Source organism: Neodiprion pinetum, chromosome 2 (genome assembly GCF_021155775.2).
Source record: "Neodiprion pinetum isolate iyNeoPine1 chromosome 2, iyNeoPine1.2, whole genome shotgun sequence".
NCBI classification, from domain to species: domain Eukaryota; kingdom Metazoa; phylum Arthropoda; class Insecta; order Hymenoptera; family Diprionidae; genus Neodiprion; species Neodiprion pinetum.
This window is the reverse complement of record NC_060233.1, coordinates 17709927-17730436: the sequence shown is the minus strand read 5'-3', so window position 1 is coordinate 17730436 and position 20510 is coordinate 17709927. Positions and strand designations below refer to the sequence as shown.

General features: G+C 35.0%; 1 protein-coding gene across 5 annotated transcripts in view; it reads right to left on the bottom strand.

The window, feature by feature from the left end:
* The window catches only part of LOC124212453 (zwei Ig domain protein zig-8), a 508955-nt gene that overhangs the window by 172140 nt on the left and 316305 nt on the right, over positions 1-20510 (bottom strand). For 4 of the 5 annotated variants that reach the window (XM_046612492.2, XM_046612494.2, XM_046612493.2 and 1 more), the window contains one exon: positions 14757-14853. The exons of the other annotated variant lie outside the window; for it this stretch is intronic. The gene's annotated coding sequence lies outside the window, so the exon portion shown is untranslated. The remainder of the gene's footprint in view (positions 1-14756; positions 14854-20510) is intronic. 5 annotated transcript variants of the gene reach the window in all.

Below are 20510 nucleotides of genomic sequence, written 5' to 3'. Positions count from 1 at the left end.
AAAATAACTACTTTAATTAGACAGTCAATGTGACGAAGTTCTAAATTATGATAGTAAACGGTCAGCCATTGGATATTATCAAGCTCTTTCTACTCGTTGGAATAATATTTAGTTAAAATTCGTGAAAACTATGGTTATAATAAGTAAAACACTCAAATAAATAAGAATCTTAGCTGAAAAACTATAAACTTAGGAACAAATGTTGTATAAATACATTATATAAAGAAAAAGTTTAAACCTACAAATATTATTCAACACAAACAACTAAAACTTATGATATAAAATCGCAGCGATAAAGTTTCGATGGGTGGCTGCAATTTTTACGTAATGTTTCTGCACTTATACACATGGTGACTGTTACTATCACCACATCAGATGATATGTCTCAAAGTACGACCACTTGGGGACAATTAATTGAAATCTAGATGGGGATTTAGTGCCATTTTGTTGGTAATTTGTTGCGGGAATCCCGAGTTTGCTGTTGGGATGAAAAAAGTTTAGCATCGACCCAATCGAAACCTCCCCCCCCCCCCCCCCCCCTTCCATGCCCCCCGAAAAAAACAAACAAAACGGCATATTGAGTTGATGTTTAATTTTCTGAGGTTCACGTTGATACAAATTTCAAATTAACAATCCCAACTTAGAAAGATAACCCTAATGCTATAAAAGTACGAATTTATGCAAAACATCCTTTGTTTTAGCAATTACACGACGAATACTTAATTCTGAAATTAGAAAATCCAGAAATCTATAGCGCGATGTTGTTACTCGCCTGCTTTCGGCTGAAAACTACCCTTAACCTTAACTCCTATAAAAACACGGAGTCACGAAAAACTCGTTTATTTTATAACTTACACAATCTATATCGACTGCTAGAATTAGTTGCTTTGAGAAACTATATCACGATATAGTGGCCCATCTTCTTCGTGCGAAATTTTTTTTTCATATTTGTACTTCCCGCTCTTTATTCTCTTAGAATTAAGCTGTTGCCGTAACATTTAAGCCTCACACTAGTTTCAGTGAGTTGATTGTTTTAATAACAATGGTCAATAAATTGTTTTAACAAGGAAGGTGGTTACTAATTTTGAAATACTCGTCTACTCTCATTATGAAACCATATTTATTTTGATTCGATTAGGTCTAGTTGTTGTGTTACAGCTGATACCAGTAAAATTGAATGTTTATCGTTCTGACTTAACTTTGTTGATTCAAGGCGTTCTTTTATTTACTATAAGTACCAGTTAATTAGTTACAATAAATAAGAAAATACCCGGAACCGGAAGAGGTAAGTTAAAATGATAAACATTCAATTTTACTGGTAGTAGCTGTAGCACGACGACTGAACCTGATGGAATGAAAATTAATATGGTTTTATAATGAGGGTAGATGTGCCGTATTTCGAAATTAGAAAGCACCTTCCTTGTTACAATATTTTGTTGACCAGGGTGTTGTAACACTATGTATAACCTAATTTTTGTTCATAAAAACTGTGTTTTTGGAAAAACTAAAAAAATCATGTTACTGAATAAGGGACTATTAAAGATTGGGTAATGTTTCAACGGATCTACGACAGTATTGTCAACAGTTGAATAACTCCTTGTGAATGGAAGGGGAAAAAATTACTCGGTTAAATTGTTACTTTCGCTCATTAAACGCAGTGCGTAAAATTGACTTGTGAAATGCACGTGTGCCGAAAATAAAAATAAAAAAACAGCGTGTCTATAATTGAGAATTTTAATTGGGCGCGTGCGTCAACGTTGTTTTATCGCACCGTTCAGAAATTAGGCAAGTTGGGCATACTTCACAGGCTAAAATCGAACTTTCCAAGCAGATGTTGGAAAAATGAAAATACAAAGTGCTGACTGCTAGTCCAGGTCATCACGCTGGTAAACGCAATCTTCAATTAACTATGTTATTCCAGTGATTTAGCCAGTTTCGATCGTTTTCCTTTTTTTGGAAGGAACGAAACATGTCACATTTATGAAACTTCAGGAACAATTTATCACATAATTAAACTGTTCATACAAGTATATTTGTTCAAAAATATTGCAAAATGGCAACGTTATGGCGTAGTTCTTCAGGAAGGTTTTGACGTCAATTGTCCGTTTATATGGGCAATCCAACGACTTCAATATTGGCCTGAAAACTATAAGCTTAGAAGTTTTGGTATTGCGACATTTAAATGCTGAATTTATATATAAGAAATATTTCAAAAGCTGAAATTTGAGAATATGGGACACATTAGGAGAAAAAAAAATTGAAATTTTAACTCATTTTGAAGTTACGTTTCCCACGAGCTTAAAAGATGTAGTTTAAATTTTGATGTTCAAGTAAGTAATTGTGTGGGATTAAATTTTTCAATTAAGAAGATGATGCTGTAGATTTACGTGTTTCAAGTTGAGATGTTTTCACGGGACTCTCTTGAAAATCGAGTAGAGTTTTGGTTGTTGGCGATGGAGGAGCATGAAGGAATCTTGAGTAGACGTAGGAAATAGCTAAGCTGTGGCGATTGATTGCATTGGAGGAGTCGGCTGCTTGATCAAAATAATGCATTTGTTAAGTTTTGAGTGTAAGGGTTCTGGTTGAACGAGTAGGTGTCTGAGGGGTTAGAGTGAAAATAGTTTGAACGTAAGGATTCCTGGAAGAGGTGGATAAAGAAGAGTTTTCAGGGAGGGAGTGAAACGTAACGAAATAATTTTCAAATTTTTTTAACCTTGTCAGCCATAAATTAGCATTAATTAAATTTAAAAAGCCATAAATTTTAATATAAAGTTTCGAGTGCTAGCTTGAATAATTGGTTACCAAATTGAAATGTGGATGCGAGTTTACAGTGAAAAAAGATTACTGAGTGAAGTTTCTTGAAAAAGAAAAAGGGTCATAAATAAAGATAAAGGCTTTGGACGCTTGGTTCAAGGAATGTGCGTGATGTTTGCCAAATGTCACGTAAAAATGGTAGTCGAAACGAAACAATGCGTAACGAGTTGCGGATTTTTGTTGTACATATCCAAGCTAAACCAGGCAAATGAAATGCAAATTATAAGACATTGGTGAGCAAACAATAATAATTATTTGAACAAAGATACATTTTTTAATTTATCGCGTTTTTGAAACGGACTAAAAAGTGTAAAATAATAACATTTAGAACGAAAAACGTGGGGCACATGTAATAGACAATTGATGAATGGATAGTTTACCTAGGTCAGTAAAAAATTTATCGCACTGCAAATAATATGAACTGTTGCCGGCGTTTCCTCAACGACACCTACGTTTTTCGTTTCAAATCTTATTACTTTATTCTTTTTAGTCAGTTTTAGCAACATGATAAATTGAAAATTTTATTTCAATTCACATAATTATTTTCTACTTTTTCGTCCAGCGTGTATAAAATTTTTCAATCGATTTTTATTTACACATCTTGTCGAGATTATGACAGAGATATGTGGCAAATTTCAGGTCGCTGCTTCGAACGCTTGTCGTTGAGTCGTTTGTCAATCTGCGTTACTACTGACCACGTCTGCCGTCTGCATCTGTCGTTGGTCGTCTTCGTCTAACGTCTTCGACTACCTTCGGTCTCCATCGGTGATCGTTGTATCGTCCTTATGTGAACGTCAGCTCGTGTCTGTATAGCTTAATAAAATTGATTGCAAAACTTGTACCAGTCGGACAAACAAATAATATTGCATAGTCATCCAGTTCTGAGCTATGTTTAAAGTTTCAAGTCTCTAGCTCATCGGATGGTTAGTTTAAAATCGATTGCAACATTTTTACCGAAGATACATGCAAACAAACAGACAGACAAAAAAAGCGAGTTGATAAAAACGTGGTAATGATAAAATAATAATAATAATAATAATAATAATAATAATAAAAACAACAATAATAATAATAACAACGATGAAAGAACGGGACCCAATTATTACGATCGAGATAAGCGGGATATACCACGCAACAAGCGACACAAGATATTGGTTGGGAAATGGTAACAGCTTGCCATAATTCGAACGGCTTGAAATTACTAGGCAATAACCTGTGATGTAAAGTCGTTTCGTGAAATTTAGTGACATGATACGAATAAATACTGTACGAGATCACGAAAGAGGATGAAAAAAATAGGATAATTACGAAAAAGTCTGCCTAGTATCAAAGAACTGAAGGCAATCACACCGAAAGGAAGTGTGTAAACAAATTGTTATGTGAAAATTCAATGTACAAATTGTAACAGTTTGAATACGCCCGCCAAAAACAAGGACAACTGGACTAATTGATGGGTAAGCCCGTAGGGGAAGCCTTGACCTGGGCGGTTATTGGAATGATATAGGATCTCAATCTCCAGGAGATTCTTTACACGACGATTGAACGATCGAGAGTTATTAGAGCGCGCTCTTCAAACAAAAAAAAAAAAAATCAACGAATTGATCAAAATTTAACAAAATAAAGTTTACGCGTGTTGGGTAAACTTGTGGTTACACAAAAAAACTATCAGCGACCAAATTTTGCGGATCAGCGACAAAGAAATCGCACCAGAACATGACGGAAGATGGGAGTTCTATTGGCCAGGCAAAGAATTAGCGAGTTCAACAGAGGAAAGGGAAACCGGAACATGGAAAACATCCAGGAAGAAACGTTGATGATAAGTTTTATAATTTGACATGTTATTTCTGTAATTTTATAGGTATACATTTTATTGAACTACTATCGTCATAGATGTCCGTCGTACAAATTTTAGTTATACAATTTCTTTATATCATTGTTTTTTTTATATTTCTACGTTTATTTTATTCGGTTTTATGTTATATAGTCATGTAATTGGTTCATACCGAATGTCCTAAATTCCGTTCCGATCATCTTAAACATTGAAAATGTCTCGTTTTAATCTGTGTCCTGTAAAGCAAAAAGATTAAAAAAAAAGAATGATAACGGATAACTTTGTTATTTGCAAGAGGCTCCTCGTTTGCATTTAAATATTTGTCGGAACGAACCGTGATAAGAAATAGTCCGTTACAAAATGAAAGAAAAAACGGCAGAGCCTGAAAGGACGTTCGGAAGCTCAGGAATTTGTTCGCGCGGGATCATTGATGTGAAAATTGAATCTTCATCGTCGAAGAAGTTTCAACAGTGGCTCGACAAAGAATGAGAGCAACAGCGAGAATTTCTCAGCTCAGCTGACGTACGATTTCTACCTCAGAACCCTGGGAGAACAAGCAAGGATCCGGCACAATCTCACCGTCTCGTCAACTTTTGCCTCGCGCCTCACTGACATATTTCAAACGTTTCCCCTTTAATGGGTGTAGAGAGCTGGAAAATTTGCTGATATGTATACAGGAACCCGACCGCACATGCGCTGAATGCCAACGACTCTGGCCGTTTTGCCGTGATTATTTTTCTCGATTTTTCTTGGTGCCTTTAAGGTCGGATATTTATTCAATTCATACTGTAAGCAGTTTTGTTTTTTCCTCTACCTTTATTTCCAGATTTCCATCTTACGTTTCGCTTTGATGTGAAAACCGTTCACAGAAGAGTTCTTTGTTTTATTGTAAAAATTGTTTTGCCGACCTGGTTTTCCCCATTTTTCAGTCCACTTGACTAAGATTATAATGCACTGAACTCTGTCAAATAATATTTAGTCTATCTATCGTGTAGAATAATTTTGCAGTACGGTTTTGTTTCTTTAGCAATATTCAGTCTCGTCTTGAACGACAGCATTTTTTTTTACATGTATCACTTAAAGGCAAAGTGTGTCGGCAAAAGAACATATTAATTACCTATCGGCTATATTTCGTCCGTTTACTATTTGGGTAGGTGAAATTAGGAGAAATATAAACATAGAATCAACCGCGTATTGCATTGAAGCAGGCACTTGCATTTCGCTATGCGAGAAAAATTCATTTGTTGAAAATGCATAGAAACCAAGGAGTCTCACTAAATTTGCTGGATCTCTGCACCGAATTCTTTATCGGATTTATTGACTTTTATTCTCTTATTCCTAGTACCACACATTTCTCTGAATGCTCTTTTCTACGACTCCTCTGACGTTGTAAGTATCGTTACTGTAACGTTTTTTTTTTTTGAGGTTCAACCGATACGTTTTGATTTTATGTTATATTAGAAATCTAGATATATTCAATAAACAAAATACATTAAATCAGGAGGAAACAATGTAGAACACAGATTTATTGAGTTTTGGTATAACCTTTTAAAAGAACAGGCAATCATAGAAAATCTCATTCACTCTTTCATTCACACGTTAAAATTACTCAATGCGATTACCGACGTTTTGTATATAATTATTCTGGTAAAATTTTTGTACCATATTAACGAAAGACTGGCTCTCTTTTCCTTTATGGTTCAAATTTAAAAATGATTCTAGTGAAAGAATGAATCTACTGACAAAGGACTCTAAATTATGGTGAGATTACAATAAAGTTAACAGACGAAGATATAAAATACTGACTTAAGAAGGCTATTACAGATTTGTGGCACAATCCACCTACAAATCAGTAATGAAAAGATGACTTAGCTCGGAATATCTCTGATGAAGAGAGGTGGCCTAACGGCTCCGTAGATGATCATGGATGTTGAAGTTCTTTGATATTCCTTTTATAGAATCGGTCTTCACCGATTATACTGCGTGGTCGTTCGTCGATCAGATATTTGGATTTGTTCTTTAGGCTCACAGGCTCCGAAAGATTGGGATTGCGTTGGGTTACACTTCTTGTATGAATCGTCGTCTCAAATATTTTTTTTTTTTTTTTGGCTTGTTTTGTTTTCCCAAATGTTAACGAAATTATAAGAATGTGAATATGACAGGACTAGACTTTATATCGACCGTTCGCTTCGACCCCGGCTCGCAGAGAGAGAGAGTTACACTTATTTCACCGGATAGGTGATCTTGACCGACGTGACACCTAGAGTTAAGCGTTTGCCCTTTATTTTGAAACGTTGTATGTGCTTAAGGCGCGTACATACGAATTACTTTATATTCTATGTGACTCGCATGTAATATCGTTACATCACCCCCCCCATTTTCGAGATTGTTGTGAGAACGAAAATATCGAAAATTACTCGTTATCCTATATTTGCAGTAAAATCTAAAAACCTCTCTTTAAATTACTTCTTACTTATCAATCATTCAATCCATTCATCCTTCATCATTCATCATTAAAATTATCATTTTAAAATCTAATCACATTTTCTTTTAGCAAACATTTTGTTTAACTGGACTTACATCTAAAAAATTCTATAATCTATGCATGTTGGACTTATTAGAACATTTGAAGGTTTCATGACGAGTTTTTCGTGAATTTTCATTACAAAAAATTATCTGTTATTTAGCACTTGGATTTGTGGGCTGATAATATTTGCGTAAACTCACACGATTGAAAGTTCCCAAGTTTTTGTTTTTATTTTTTGTATCTATTAAATTATATGCATTTTCATTAACTTTTTTGTTTATTTTGTACGGACCTTTAAACAAATGGAAGAATTTGTGTGTTAATTTATTGATAGCGGAGGATGGATATGGTACACGTAGTAAAACTAGATCTCCTTCATTTAAAATTACAGTTGAAATTGATTTTTGATTCCGGCTTCTATATTCAAAATTTTTCTTCAAGTTTTCTTTGGCTAACAATATTTTAATATCGTGACTATTTTCAATTCTGTCTGGAAATTTTACAATTTTTGTTAATTCATCATGCGCTGTTTTATTAAAATGAAGTTCGTATGGAATAAAACCGGTGCTATGGTGTGTTGTTAAATTTAATAATTTTTCGATTTCTTTGACATATTTTGCCCATCTAGTATGCTTATCATTGCAGAAGGTACGGAAAAATCTCCCCAGTTCTCTCATCACTCGTTCAGTAGGATTGGATTGTGGGTGTCTAATTGATGAATAGCAAACTTCTACTCCTTGTTTTTCTAATTCGACTTTCCATCTAGCAGCTGTGAATTGAGTTCCATTGTCGGATAGCAATCTTTTTGGTTTTCCTACGTTTTTAAAGTACTCGTTGATTATTTTATTTAATGCTATTGTTGTAGTAGCTCGTTTTATGGGGTATAACGTAACTAGTTTTGAAAATGCATCTATTGCAACTAACAAATATTGGACTCCCCCAATAGATCTCGGCAGAGGGCCATAGAAGTCAATTGTAGTCAATTCGTTCGGGTGATCAGCTGTTACCTGCTTGTACTTTCCTTGCATGCTGTAGGATAATGCCTTTGTTCTTTGACATGTGTCACATGCTTGAATACGTTTTTTGATACCTTCTCTCATTTTTCGCCAGTAATAATATCTGTTAATATATTGGTATGTTTTATATACACCCATATGACCTATTTTTTCATGTACAGAAATTACGAGTAAATCCACTATACTTTGTGGGATTACTACTCGCCAATTTTGATCGAATTTACTTTTATAAAACAACAAGTCTTCATGTACTTTGTAACAACCATCAGATGAATCTGTATTGCATTTATTTATGATATTTTTCAATTCCTCATCTTTTATTTGCAATTGTTTTAAATTTTTCAGGTTTCTTATCAACGTTGGATTCATTTTAATAGTTTGAGATGCGATTTTGTTTAGTTCGAGTTCTACATTATCTACTAGCAGTTGGTTTATTTTTGCTATTAGTAACTTGTTACGTTCGTTTGTACTTTGTTTCCCGTTGATATTTCGGCTGAAAAAATCTGCCACCACATTATCTTTTCCTTTGCAATGCTTGACTGTGAATGTGTACTGTTGTAAGATTACAACCCATCGTGATAATCGTGGACTTAAAAACGGTGCTGTATTTATAAAAGTTAATGCTTTATGATCTGTTATTATTTCAAATGGACTTCCAATTAACCAAATTCTAAATTTATCTAATGCATACATTATTGCCAGTAATTCCTTTTCCGTAGTTGTGTAATTTAATTCTGCTTTCGACAAACATTTACTTATAAGTGAAATAATTTTATGGTTATCTTCCTCATCAATTTGGTACAAAATCGCACTTATTCCAAGATCGCTTGCGTCTGTTTGTACTCTACATATGACGCCAGGTAAATAGTGATTAAGGGTTACACAGTTTATAAAACTTTCCTTTATCTCTTTAAATGCTTTCGTATGTTTCTCTGTCCATCTAAACGGTGTATTGTCTGTTAATAAATCTCTCAAAGGCGTGACATAGTTCGAATATTTTATGCTAAACTGCCGGTAAAAGTTACACGCTCCTAAAAATCGTTGTAAAATCAATTTACTTGTTGGTACTGGAAATTCTCTAATCACCTTGATTTTGTCTGGGTTGGGACTAACTCCCTCAGGTGTTATAACGTATCCGAGAAATGCGATTGACTTCTTACAAAAAAGTGACTTATTTAGACGAAGTGTAAAATTGTGTTTCATTAAACGATCAAATATTAGGCTTAGGTGTTTCATATGAGAATCAAAATCAGTTGAGGTTATTAAAAGATCATCTATATAACAAGTCAGAAAGGAGGTAAATTCATTACCTAATGCCATATTTAGGGCACGTATGAATCCACTTCCTGCCGTCTTGAGACCAAATGGAATTCTGCAAAAGTGGTATAAAGTGCCACCGTGTAAAAAAGCTGTATATTGACGTGAATTTCTCTCTAGCGGGATTTGCCAATATCCATGTGTTAGATCAGTAGATGTCATGTATTTTACACCATGATATTTTCTTAATAATTCATTTATTGGTGGTGGACATTCGTTATCAGACTCAATTATGTCATTTATATATCTGGCATCTAAACATAACCTCACTCCATTCTCCCTCTTTTGTACTATTCGCAATGGATTGCAGTATTGACTATTTGATCTTTCTAATATTCCTGCTTGAAGCATTTTCTTTATCTCTGCATCTACTGCTTCTCTAAGTTTAAATGGTACCGGGTATGATTTTTTAACGATTGGCTTGTCTTTTAGTAATTTGATAGAGTGTTCATAAATGTTTGTACATCCGGCTTTCTCTGAAAATAGTTTTTCATATTTAATTAGCAATTTTTCCAGCTCAGCTTTTTGCTCTTCACTTGTACCCATAAGATTATTCGCGATCGACCGGACAGATTCGAAAAAGTTTTGATCATTTGTTTGAGATCTTGTTACTTGAATTTGTTCTATTAAAATTGATTCGATATTTTCATCCAATTTATCTTTCAAAAAATTGTGATCTTCCGATTCTACTGTTTTCTGGCAAACTAAATTCTTTTTGTAAAAATTATGGTCTTGTGATTCTATTGTTTCTGCGTTATTTTGTTCATGTTCGTTTACATTTTGAAATACAGATTCATTACATTTTATATTATTTTTTACACACATCAAATTTAGATTTTCTAATTCATTATTTCTCGGATTATCTCTTTGATCTACCGATGCAATTTTATCAAATTCACTTATTGCTACACATATATTTTCCTTATCTACTAAAATATTTTTATCAATTTCATCATTTTCTACAAAGATATATTTTAAATTTATTTCTGTTTCTTCATCAATTTTATTCTCTTCTACACAATCAGATTCATTGTCAATTTGCATCACATTTTCATGTGTTTCTGACATTTTATCATCATTATCACATTCAGGATCTTTAGTTGTGATATTTTCAAAAACTGTTTTTATATCTTCATCATCATTTTTATTTTCTTCATTATTATTCTCTTTCTTTGAATTCTTTTTAAATATTTCTTTACCTATTTTTTCATGTTCTTTTTCTGAATCTTCAGTTCTTAAAATTTTGATATATATTTTCGCGTTTTGTGCAAATGAGCTCAACCTTTCCGCAGGTTCCCGGTCGTATGAGAAAAGTGGTGGAGCTATTACTTTACCTTTAATACTAATTGTTTTCTGACCGTAATCTAAAACTACTTTATTAATATCAAGCCAATCGTTACCAAAAATCACACTACTAGACAGATGCGGTATAATTAAAAAAGCTGTTGTGATTTTCTGCGATCCCATATGAACATCAACCAAAATTTGTCGCTTAACCGCTGTGGGCTTTTTCCCAATTGCTGGTAAAACTACTACATTTGTAACTGGTAGTTCATTTAAACTATGATTACCTTTGAGAGATTTATATACTTTTTCAGACATACATGTTACTTGGCTTCCTGAATCAAATAAAGCTACCATTCGATAATTTAACACATTTATTACTACATTTGGACCCTTCGATAAGTTTTGTTTTACTCTTTCAATTTTTTCTTCAGCATTACCAATTTCGTGCATTAAGTCCTCAACTAAATTTGCATAATCCCAACTCGATGTCGGACTTATACACATCGAGCTGTTTATTAGTTTAAATTTCTATTTGGACTGGTTTGTAAATTATTGGTGTTAGTTTGCATTTGAGTTTGTAATGACTGTATCTGATTATTGGTTCCTGAGAAATAAGGTGGTGGATAATTGACGTTTGGTAAATTCATTTGGTTGCTTGTTGATGTTTGAACTTGCGGTTGATATTGCCATGGTGATAAGTTTGTACCAAATTGAGGATTTTGATAAAAGTTGTTTGCAGCATTTGGATAATTTTGTTGCCTACTTGTATTATTTATCTGTTGCTGTTGTTTATGTTGAATTTGCATGTTGTTTACATTATTCACTTGATTGTTGTTACTTTGATTTTGATATTTGTGTTTATTATTGTTTCTTTCTTCATAATTTACATCTAATTGCGATAAAGCTTGTTCTATTATTTTTGTATCCGCCATATTCACAGTTGCTAGAGTATCACGAATTTTATATGGTAATTGTTGGATAATGGTATAGTTTATTTCGAACTGGTCTAGTTTCGGTAATAGGTATTTTGCTTCCTTAAGCTGTTTAAAAAAATATGTTTGAAGTGAACCATCCTGTTGATTATACCTTCTTGAACTCCACCTTGTTTTGACTTTAACTTGGATTGGAATGGAATAAAATTTATTTTTAAAGGCTTCTTTAAAATCATTATACGTGTTGATAGTTTCTTTACTCGCTTCCCACCATATTTTTGCTCTACCTGATAATTTACTTTCGACTATCGACAATTTACACTCTTCCTTCACACATTTTAACCTGAAATAATTTTCCAAATTTTCCAAATATTCAATAGGATTTATAACTTCTTCATCTGTAAACTCGGGAGCTTTGGCATCAATGTGACTTCGTTGCAAACTTACTATTAACTCACTCACCGATATTTGATCGTTATTGGTAACTGGTTGTTGAACTGGATTCTGTATCTGTTGAAGAGCCTGTCTTTGTTGTTCGTTCTGGAGCTTCAACAATGCGACTTCGTTTGCCAGCTGTGCGTTAGTTGCTTGTTGTGCCTGTAGCTGTTCAATCGCATTTCGTAAACCCGCGAAACTCGCCATTTCCTCCTTCAAACGCTCCAGTTCTCCCTCCATCTCGCCTGTATTATTTCGTATTTGACTATTGCCTGCTTTTGATATGTCAGGTTCTGACCTCCTTGGTTTATTTGTGATCCTTGACCTAGTTTTAACAGGTGTTCTTTTAATCGTTGGTGCCATGTACTTTTGAAATTCTTATATTTCTATTTATCGCGTAATATATGTTTCTTACAATTACTACCTAAGGTCAATCATACAAACATTCAACGACGAAGTTTCAAATTTAATCCTATGTTTACTTTCTTTATGTCTAAACTTTATGTTCGGGCGCCATTTTGTAACGTTTTTTTTTTTTGAGGTTCAACCGATACGTTTTGATTTTATGTTATATTAGAAATCTAGATATATTCAATAAACAAAATACATTAAATCAGGAGGAAACAATGTAGAACACAGATTTATTGAGTTTTGGTATAACCTTTTAAAAGAACAGGCAATCATAGAAAATCTCATTCACTCTTTCATTCACACGTTAAAATTACTCAATGCGATTACCGACGTTTTGTATATAATTATTCTGGTAAAATTTTTGTACCATATTAACGAAAGACTGGCTCTCTTTTCCTTTATGGTTCAAATTTAAAAATGATTCTAGTGAAAGAATGAATCTACTGACAAAGGACTCTAAATTATGGTGAGATTACAATAAAGTTAACAGACGAAGATATAAAATACTGACTTAAGAAGGCTATTACAGATTTGTGGCACAATCCACCTACAAATCAGTAATGAAAAGATGACTTAGCTCGGAATATCTCTGATGAAGAGAGGTGGCCTAACGGCTCCGTAGATGATCATGGATGTTGAAGTTCTTTGATATTCCTTTTATAGAATCGGTCTTCACCGATTATACTGCGTGGTCGTTCGTCGATCAGATATTTGGATTTGTTCTTTAGGCTCACAGGCTCCGAAAGATTGGGATTGCGTTGGGTTACACTTCTTGTATGAATCGTCGTCTCAAATATTTTTTTTTTTTTTTTGGCTTGTTTTGTTTTCCCAAATGTTAACGAAATTATAAGAATGTGAATATGACAGGACTAGACTTTATATCGACCGTTCGCTTCGACCCCGGCTCGCAGAGAGAGAGAGTTACACTTATTTCACCGGATAGGTGATCTTGACCGACGTGACACCTAGAGTTAAGCGTTTGCCCTTTATTTTGAAACGTTGTATGTGCTTAAGGCGCGTACATACGAATTACTTTATATTCTATGTGACTCGCATGTAATATCGTTACATTACGCTGAGGGTTAGTTTACACATGCGAAGTTTCAACCCACAAAGTCACTCCTGCGATATAGAAACTTGGGATACACAACTGATATTATTAAGTTTGAAGAAATCATCACGGGGTAGCTGAAGCGGTGGGTAAGAATTCGTTTGGATGAGCGTGAAACCCTTTATCGTATAATAGCAGCTAATACATCCGGGTGGTCCTTGATAAGGTGATTTTATAATTTCGCTTAGCTCAACCACCAAATCAATACCGAATAATTCAAAAACAATTCATTGATTTTTTCAAATTTTTATCTCAAATCTAACCCGTGCCCGTAAGAGGGTGGTTTTCTCCATTTAATTCTTTCAGGAACACATGAAATCCACCGAACGGAATACGGCAAAATTTGGTATAGGGGGGTTCCTGGGGGGGTGCTGATTACGAATCTAAACTTAACATTCAAGAATTCAAAACGGGGGATTCAATATGGCGAACCAAAATCCAAAAAGTCATTCGATTTCGACAAACCTCCGTACTCGAGGGCTTACGAGGTTGCAGATTACGAATCTGAACTTGAAATTACGAAATTAAAAATAGTGGATCCAATAAAAAGTTTTGAGTTCAGATTCGTAATTAGCGGCCTCAAAAATCCTCGTCGTTGAGTACCAAATTTCGCCAAAATCGAGTGTCTTTTTGGATTATGGTCCACCATATTGGATTCACCATTTTTAATTTTCAAATTTCGAATTCAAATGCGTAGTCAGCGACCCAAGAAACCTCCTGTACCAAATTTGATCAAAATCCGTTGGTTAGATTTGGTGTGCTCTTGAAGGGGTCGAATGAGGAAATCTATCCTCTTGCGGCTACGGGTTAGAGTTGAGATAAATATCCGAGAAAAAGGCAATTATGTATTAATTATTTGGAGCCAATTTAGGGGGTGAACCAGTCGAAGTCCAAAAATAACCTTTTTCAGGATCACCCTACTAATACATACTTCGGCGGAAGTTCATTACTGCGGGGGGGGGAACTGTCACGTAGTTAAGATTAATCTGGAGGTGAAATAGGAGTTCCGTAGCCATGATCAAAATTACAAGAGTGTGAAATTTTTTATTCAGAATCACCGTAGAGACTTACTCACCTCGCCATCCATTCCCCAAATTAATTCTGGATTCGAAGACGATCAGCTCGCACACCAAACATTTGCCCCAATTCTGACTGGTCTCTGGTTTGAGTACCTGCGGAAAATTATGAATATTGCATCACCATTTGCAGAATACATGTTGAAATAGAATACTGTATTACAAGTGCGGAGGGCAGGTGATTTTTGATAGGTTCGAAGTAGCAGCGTAAGCCGCAAAACCAAGTCCTGTAATCGCAAGAGTACAATTGTTAAGGTCGTGTAGTAATCCTACCCTTACCGACCGAGTAAGCTCACCCTTTTTCTTCCTGTATCAAATAAACAAACAAATGTGAAGGGTTCAAATTTCGACGATGCATCGCTTTTTTTTGAGGAATTCAGGAAAGTTACTCGTATCGCGAAAATCGTCAAAAAAATGTGTGGTTTTTTAACACGTGTTACTATTCCCACATTATCCCACATTTCAGGGGCCGAAAAGTGCGTGGCTGAAATATTTTGCGCAATTTCAGAAAGAATGAGGAGTAAAATGAGCTATCGTGAGACTGTTTTCGTACGAATTGAGGCTGCTAGACGAGAACGAGGTATTAAAATAATTTCGTAAAAGATGCTCTCACAATCAGATGGATGCATGGTCGAGTATAAACCCTTCCCGTTTGTTTATTTGTTTACTATAGGGAAAAAAAACGAGTGAGTTTGCTCGATCGGTAAGGGATTGTTTTTACAACACATGTTGAAAAAATGTTGATTTGAGAAGCATCAAAGCTGCCATTAACTGCGCGTTAAATTAAAGATTGAGTGACTTAGGCTCATTAAACGCAGTGCGTAAAATTGACTAGTAAAATGCACGTGTGCCGAAAATAAAAATAAAAAAACAGCGTGTCTATAATCGAGAATTTTAATTGGGCGCGTGCGTCAACGTTGTTTTATCGCACCGTTCAGAAATTAGGCAAGTTGGGCATACTTCACAGGCTAAAATCGAACTTTCCAAGCAGATGTTGGAAAAATGAAAATATAAAGTGCTGACTGCTAGTCCAGGTCATCACGCTGGTAAACGCAATCTTCAATTAACTATGTTATTCCAGTGATTTAGCCAGTTTCGATCGTTTTCCTTTTTTTTTGGAAGGAACGAAACATGTCACATTTATGAAACTTCAGGAACAATTTATCACATAATTAAACTGTTCATACAAGTATATTTGTTCAAAAATATTGCAAAATGGCAACGTTATGGCGTAGTTTTTCAGGAAGGTTTTGACGTCAATTGTCCGTTTATATGGGCAATCCAACGACTTCAATATTGGCCTGAAAACTATAAGCTTAGAAGTTTTGGTATTGCGACATTTAAATGCTGAATTTATATCTAAAAAATATTTCAAAAGTTGAAATTTGAGAATATGGGACACATTAGGAGAAAAAAAATTGAAATTTTAACTCATTTTGAATTTACGTTTCCCATGAACTTGAAAGATGTAATTTTGAGAATGCATTTCTGTTTAAAAGTATTCTTAAAATGTGTCGCCAAAGTTTGTCGTAAAGAAAAAAAAGTTTGATTTTTTGATACCGCTGTACGTATTTCCCCTCTTATCGAGAAGCCCTGAAACAATACCGATAATGCAATATTAAGAGTGTTACGTGCTCATCACCATTTCGCATTCCTCTATTATTCATACATTGCCTTTTATCCCTCCCATCTAAAAGCCTCTTCATTTCTTCATACTAAACAATCCCTCGCGCATCCTGTGCGAACCCGACTGTCTCCTTTTATTCGAAAAACTCTGATATTGCGCTTTGCTTTCTGCGCTCACTCACGCTTCGCTTTGCTCATCCGACGTTACGTTCCATTTACCTTTCGAACAACGCACTTCGTTCACCCTCCTCAACGTATTCACTTTCCGTCGCGACTTTTTAATTACTCGACACCACGCATACGGTAATGAGCACTAGATCACCAAGTGCTATTTTATCTCCGACAGCCATGTTCACTTTAAATATGTCAATCACGAATCCTTATCCCGGTTTTTCTTAAACGGATAAGTGAAGTTGAACCTAGATAGACGGGCTCTGTTCCTTCTCGGTTGGGAATAAACGACCGGACCCTCAAGTCATTACAATAGCGCTCACGCTGTAAAAATTTATGGGACGTAGCTTCGGAGTGGAACCTAAATTTTCTGGCTTATACAATATTTACGTTTCTATATCTATGAGAATTTTACTACGTCGTAGACTTGCCAATAAAGAGAAAAAAGTATAACCCTTGAAATACTGGGTGTTTTTTGCCATTCAATCATCTCTAAATATATGTTTTCACATTAAAACAGAGGCATGTACGGGGAAGCGCGGGAGAACAGGTATATCGGAGCAGAATTAAAAATTCGGCTGAAAATAGAAAGCCGTAGAAAAACGCGCAGGAAAGTGAGAAAGATTGTTCTTTCTTAAAATTAATTTCTTTCAGTTTTTCAACCTCCTTCAAGTAAAGAAAGTGTCGACGCGAAGACGAAATTATTTATGAAAGAAGCGTAACCTAAAATTTGATTTTTTTTTTGCTTTTAATGACGAAAAAATATACGAGTTTTTTGATTGGTTGCTGATTTCTAAAAAATTGAATTCACAGAAAGTGACGCTTTAAATTCATTCTATTTGGCCTCAATTTCCTAAAATACTGAAGTGAAATAAATTGTGATAAATTGTTAACTCTTTAATTTACGCAGGTATACTCAGAATCCCAATTTTTTGTTTGCAGCTTTTAATTAATTACACTACTTTTTTGATCACAGCTCCCGAGATTTTTTGTTTCACATGATCCCTGAGATATTTCTGAGTGTGAGAAAAAAAAAAATTATTTACTTATTTGTTGCAAAAGTAGCACATGTAAACAAATAGTCGAAATTCGTACTTTTCCACGAAAAGAAGAATTTTTTGATAATCTACCATGAAAATCTGAATGCCTATTTTTACACAAACTTCATACACACCAAAAAATTTGACGGAATGTTTTCGACACTTTTCTACGTGTTTTTGAATTTCGAAATTTCGAATTTTGACTTCAGATTCGTAATCAGTGACTCCAGAAACCATGTAACATAAAGTTTCATCAAAATCAAACAACTTTTTGAATTTACGTCCGCCATATTGGACCCGCCATTTAAAATTTTCAAATTTCAAGTTCAGATTCGTAATCAGCGACCCCAAAAGCGAAACTTCAAGTCAATTGCATGTAAAAAAAAAATCTATGCATCAAAGGGTCAATGTAAGTACTTCTCAATAACTAGTGATGTTCAGAAGTAGGCACCAGCTTGATGAAGTCTTCGCAATATTCCATTCATTAAAGTTGATAAACAAATGAAGACTGGCAGAATTTAAGTCATGAGCCGATACATGCTGTTGAAGAACGTTATTTAGGTTTCCTGTTCGCGGTTCAATGGGGGCTGCGGGCTGCAGATATCATCAAAGACAGACATTCGAATTGATTGCTTTCACCATCTAGACTCCCACGGGTCTATTCAGATCTTTTTGGTTGGTTTATAGTAGTTCCGTTAGCTCTGTACACAGTTCGATTCTATCCATGTACTTCTATCCACGGATTTTCCAGGATTTCCCAGGACTCGGTACTCGAGGACTCTAGATTCACCGCACGTAGCTACCACCCAGCATCGCCTCACCTCCTCACTTCGTCGTCACCATCTTCCTCCTCAGACCAGATACGAGCAGAATCCTCACACTGTGCTAGCGCGAATAGCACCAGACAATTTTCACCTAAGTGGATTGTGGCCACTGCTTCCAATTGTCAATATAAATATAGAAACATATTCAACTATATCGCATGCATACTGCGTCCTAGATTGGTCAAACTATCATGAGTTTCGGATGAGGTTTTACTTATCTGTTTTTAGTGAACAATTTACTCAATTGCTATCTGAATTATTTGTAGATCATCGTAGAGTGACTTTTATCAATTCCATACATCAAAATGCATACGCCTTGGTCAATAATACTGCCACTGATTGGGTATTGCGGGTTTTTCTAACAATGAATGGAAGGCCTGTTATAGTTCTCAAAATTTTTATTTGCAAAAGTTCTTCACCTAACGATAAAAGAAAAATTCAATACATAGTAATTTTTAATAGAACCAGTCCAAGGTTCCAAGCACCAGAGAATTGACGTCTTTGAATGATATTGTTTAACAGTTTTGTTATTTTTTTTTTTTTTTGCAGTATGGTTTTATTTTTGAAATACCATGAATAAATTAGCTTTCTTTGACATTTGACCGATTCTGTACTTACTTTGGTTGAGCAACGCGGCACCGAACTATGCTGGGGTTTTATTGGACAAAGTGAGCCATATTGCAGGGTGATAAAAGTGTTTGGCAAAATTTCATATGTAAAACGATGTCGCGCGACGTATCTACGAGGTCAACGCGGTCTGGAAAATGTCTAGACTTTAGAAAAGTTTGAGACGAGAGCTTCGTACGTTTCTGTTGCGTGTTTGACGGTTGAAGAAAAGTTGGACAGGGGAAGTTGCATTGAGCAGGTGCAGGTTTACGCCTTCTTTTTCTTCCTCTCACCATGAAATTTGTTGTTCAAATAGGCGGCGTACGAGTTGAAGTTTCAGCCAACTTTTTAACTTTTTGACTTTAACTGGTAGTGAAACGTTGTGAGAAAGAAGAGAAAAAAAAAATGAAATAACAAGTATGGCGGAACATGTGTCATATGTGTATGCGTATTAATTTATGTGTGTATACTTGTACTTAACTAGTATAGGTACGTCATAAAACGGAAATTGAGCAAACAAAGGTGCGGACCCTGTACTGTTTGGCATGGGTAGCAGTTCACAATACCTTTGATTCTAATCGGGTATCCAATTATCGAGGAAAGTCGTCACTGCTTAACCTTGCTCATCGGATAATAAAGAGCGATTCCTGCGAGGATTAGGTTATTACATGTATGTTACCCCCGATAATAAAAATTCAGATTCTGCGATGGGAAAACTCATTAGCCTTACAAGCTGGACTCGTGAAGATTCTCTGCATGTCCATTTTCCATCTCATTTTATGGAAAGTTGGAAATGGATCAATATATAATTATCTAAATGACGAGTCCCAAGGTGCAATAAAGATAGCATCCTTTTTGAAACGACTGTAGAAAGTCGTGATGGCTGAGTTCGGTAATTTCAATTTGAAAATCGCGTGCCTGAAATCTATCAATTCTAATTTTGTCAGCCGAAATTCTTCATTCAGAATTCAGATTTTCTTTCACTCAGAAATAAGATTTCCTTACAGTCACAAATATAAAGGACAAATTTGCATGCTTTATGTAAACACACTTTATTTCTATACGTATTCAAATCACATTTCGTGCTATATTCGAGATATCCCGAGCCCGAAATTTTGCGAAAGAATATCAACTTTCCACACAGTTCTGAAAAACGTCGTAAATCCGTTAAAATTATTATTCCTTCCAGTGCAGATTCGGCTTTCTGGAAAGCGATCGTTAGTAATTTTTTAGAGTATCAGGCGTGTCGGGTATACTTTAGAGAAATTGAAAAAAAATGCGTAAGTATCATTTACCTAAATGTTGAATGAAATGTCAACTAAGCTGATTTAATTTGTGCAATGGATATGATAATTGGCTAAAGTTTCATCAAATAACTGGGTCAGGCTGTCGAGTGCTTTCGTAATTGAGGGGCTCATAATTCGCGCCCACGTGATATCGATTCAGAGCTTGTGGGACTGGGATCTTCACACACACGAAGTCCGGA